We start from the raw sequence: 4235 nt of genomic DNA on the forward strand, positions 1-4235 counted from the left end.
GGTCTGAGAAGCCAGCCAAGAGGTGATTGTGAGGCTAGGAAACTATAAAGACCTTTGAGCTGCCAGTTCTCCCTTCTGAGATACCAGGAGGGGACGAGGCTGGAAGACTGTGCCCCCTTCCTAACAGGATCTGCATCCGAAACTGACCAAGAAATGAAGGCACAATGGTCGTGTCCAAAAGGGCCTTGGCCACGTGCAACCTATTCCCTGTACTACCTGCACTCAACGTGCCCAAGGACAAGGCCTTTAAGAAATACATTATTCAAAACACAGCAGCGGCCTAGCCATGGGGGAAATTTCCAAAGCAGTGTCTTCAGCTCCTAGGCCTTCCCAAGCTGTAAGCAGAGCTCTATGACTGTGTGTGCCCCTCACAGCAAGGGGGCCACACACAACAAGGGGGCCCCTCACAGCAAGGGGGCCCCTCACAGCAAGGGGGCCACACACAACAAGGGGGCCCCTCACAGCAAGGGGGTCACACACAGCAAGGGGGCCACGTACAGCAAGGGGGCCATGCACAGCTCCAACAGCAAGGGGGCCATCCCTGCTCCAACGTGGAGCTGCGGTGCTGCCCTGTGACCTCTGCCAAAGCCATGGAAGCAGCTGAGTCCTTATGCGCTGAAGAAAAACCACTGTGTGGAAAAACATTAAATGAAAGCTGTAGTTGAAGAAAAGAGATTTTAGTAGGTGTCCACGCTAGGGAGACACAAATGAGAGACCAGCAGGGAGGAGAAGGCTTGGCTCCAGGATTTTGTTGGGTCCCATGAAGTGCTAACTCAAAGGGGAGAAGTGAGCAGAGGCTGGAACCAAGCAGCAGAGAGAGGAACACAGCTTCAAGGGCAGGGGTCTCCCCTCCCCTAACTGACTAAGCAAAACTTAACTGGAAACACATAACATTCAGACACTGCAGTTTGACATAAGAATGCTGACATTTGCCCAGCCAGGATGGCTCAGTAGTTGTGCATCAACCTATAAACCACGAGGTCAAGATTTGATTCCCGGTCAAGGCACATACCTAGGTTGCAGACTCAGTCCCCAGTAGGAGGTGTGAAGGAGGCAGCCAATCAATGATTCTCTCTCATCAGTGATGTTTCTATCTCTCTCGCCCTCTCCCTCTCTTAAATCAATAAAAAAATATATGTATTTTTAAAAAGAAGAATGCTGGCATTTGATAAATAAATGACTAGGCATTCTAGGACACAGAGTGAAATAGCTGAGAACCACAATAAAGAACAGATATTAGAAATAGACTCACAGCTGAACAAACTATTAGTGCTCTCAGACACACACTTTAAAATAACTATCTTCAGGGAAATAGATCAAAAGGTAAATATTAGGAAAAAATGCCCACTTTATAATCTTTTTGTAAAATACAACTTTAGAACTAAAAAATATATAGTAACTAAAATCAATAATTTGGGTTTAACTAGAGGTTAGACACGGCTGGGGGAGGGGCAGCCAGAGTGAGAGCAGGAGGAAGATTTTTAAAAGATGGAAATATAGGAAAGAGTATAAGACATGTGGGACATGGGGGGATGTCTCAGCTGCGTGAACCTGAACTCACAGAAGAAAAGGAGAGAAAAAATGTGGCATAAACAATATTTGAAGAATAATGGCTGAGAATTCCTTAAGCCGAAGAAAGACATCAAACCACTCAGAGAACCTCGAGCAAGGTCAGTGTGCACACCGCAAGCCGGGGAAACTCAGAACCAGGAGAGACACGTACAGCAGCTGGAGAACAGACCCACTTCACTTTCAAATGAGTAACAATAAAACATGGGCAACTTCTTAACAGAAACAATGAAAGTGGTAAAAGTAATGGTTTTCCATTTATTGTAAAAAATCAAAGGACTTGTATGAATGCATGTAAGCACAATCAATGGACACAGACAGTGGGGGGGATGAGGGTTTGTGCTGGGGGGTGGGAGTGGGCAAGGAGAGATTAATGGGGGAAATGGGAGATATATGCAATACCTTCAACAATAAAGAATTTTTTAAAAAATCAAAGGTGCATGTTGTAATACTAGGAGTAGCCACTAAAAAATAGCAAGATTATCCAACTAACACAGTAATAGAAATCATAAAATATACTTGTTTTACTCAAGAGAAGAAAAGAACAAAAGGAGCATTTAGTAAAAGATACAAATAAAAAACAATGTGTTTAAACCCAAATATATCAGTAATTACATAAAAGGTTAAATATATTAAATTCTACTAAAAAGAGAAATTTTCTTCAAGCTTTTAATTTGACAGATAAGTTTTTAATACCTATTAGCATTTATATTATTCTGAAAACAAATATAAGATTTCTGGATTGGGACAGACTCATGACTTAAGGTGGTTCCTGCATTGAGTCCTCGTGCCCAGTGCTCCCGCTCAGGGCTGATGTAATGAAGAGCGTGATCAGGCCTGTACATGCAGGAGGGTCTGGGACCACTGGAGAGATTCCCAAACCATGAGACTAAGTACGAAGTAGAAACAGTCACACAGCTGCCTTCCTGCCCTCCTGGGAGAGGGAGGGGGGCCTTGGCTTTCTAATTCAAACACATATCCTCAGGGAAGAAAATGACAAGGTCTCCACTCTGGAATGCAGGTGTTTGGTGCTGGGGTAGATAAGGCTCCTTTTCTTTGAAAGAGAGTAAATGCTCCATATAAAGGACAAAAATGGCTTCAGGTCTATCACTCTGAGAATTTGAGGAGCAAATGTGTCTGGGAAAAGAAATGCTCCGTTATTAGAGCATGTCAACTTTCTTTGCTTAGAAAGACTTAGAAAAATTTAGCTATGCAGAAACATTCATGTGGCTTTCCAACAACTATGATGAAAAAAAATCCAACCAACCGTAATCTGCTTATAAGGGATGCATTTTAAATATAAAACTACAGAAAGGGTAAAAGTAAAAGAATAGAAAAATATATATCATGCAAACACTAACCAAAAGAAAACTAGTATAGCTATACTTATACCAGATAAAGTAGACTTTAAGGCACCAAGAATTACCAGAGATTTTTGAAAAGACATTTTCTAATGACAATAAGATTAATCCACCAGGAAGATATAAAAATTCTAAACTTGTGTGCACTTCATAACAAGAAAGACCTCAAAATATAAAAAATTTCGAACAATGAGAAATAAAGAACGTCTTACTTTTGTTTTCAGTGACTGGTAGAATGAACATGCCAAAATATTATAAAGGACCTAGGAGATTTGAAATATACACTTAAGCCTAATCAAATTAAAACTATTACACTAATTCAACTAATAAAAGGCTAATATGCAAATCGAGTGAACCACAGAACAACTGGTCTCTATGACACCCACTGACCACCAGGGGGCAGACCCTCAACGCAAGAGCTGCCCCCTGGTGGTCAGTGCGCTCCTGCAGGGGGGGTGGGGGGTGGAGCAGACCTAAGCCAGCAGGCAGACATCCTCCCCAAGGAGTCCCAGACTGCAAGAGGATGCAGGCTGTGTTGAGGGATGCCCCCCCCCTCCAGTGCACAAATGTTGTGCACCGGCGGCAGGAGCCTCTCCCTCCTCTGTGGAGCTAAGGATCCCTCGGGGGTGGGGGTGTGGAGCAGATCTAAGCCAGCAGGAAGACATCCTCCCCAAGGAGTCCCAGACTGCGAGAGGATGCAGGCTGCGTTGAGGGATGCCCCCCCCCCAACATTTGTGCACTGGGCCTCTAGTTTAAAATACATAAAAACAATACACTCAATATTTACCTAGAGTAACAGGTACCAGATGTACCCTCTCCCCTAAAACAACTAATAAATTGAACAAAATGGATTAAGACAGTGGTTCTTAAGACTTTGAATATCAGGCAACAAAGAAGAGTGATCCCTGAAAGATGAGAAACAAAGGAGGTGACTGAGCTCTATGATTATCCCCAGACTTCTGCAGGCTATGGTACAAGAAGGGGAAACCCAGGTGGGATATTCACTAATCTCCCTGAACTTAGGAGATAGATCCAAGGGTCAGGGGTGACCAAGGCCAACAGAGTTCACTCATAACACAGCTCACTGGTTCTCTCATTAAGACTTTAGACTTTTTTATTTCTGTGTTTCATTTTGAATAGTCTCTGCTGTGATGTCTTCAAATTCACTAATCTTTTCTCATATAGTGTCTAAACTACCATAATTCATCAAATATATTTTTTAAATCTCAGATATAAATATCCTTTTCATCTCTAGAAATCCAATTTTTTTTTAATATTTTTCACGTCTCTACTTATGTTAGTACA

The sequence above is a fragment of the Myotis davidii genome, unplaced genomic scaffold (genome assembly GCF_000327345.1).
Source record: "Myotis davidii unplaced genomic scaffold, ASM32734v1 scaffold97, whole genome shotgun sequence".
In the NCBI taxonomy this organism is placed as follows: domain Eukaryota; kingdom Metazoa; phylum Chordata; class Mammalia; order Chiroptera; family Vespertilionidae; genus Myotis; species Myotis davidii.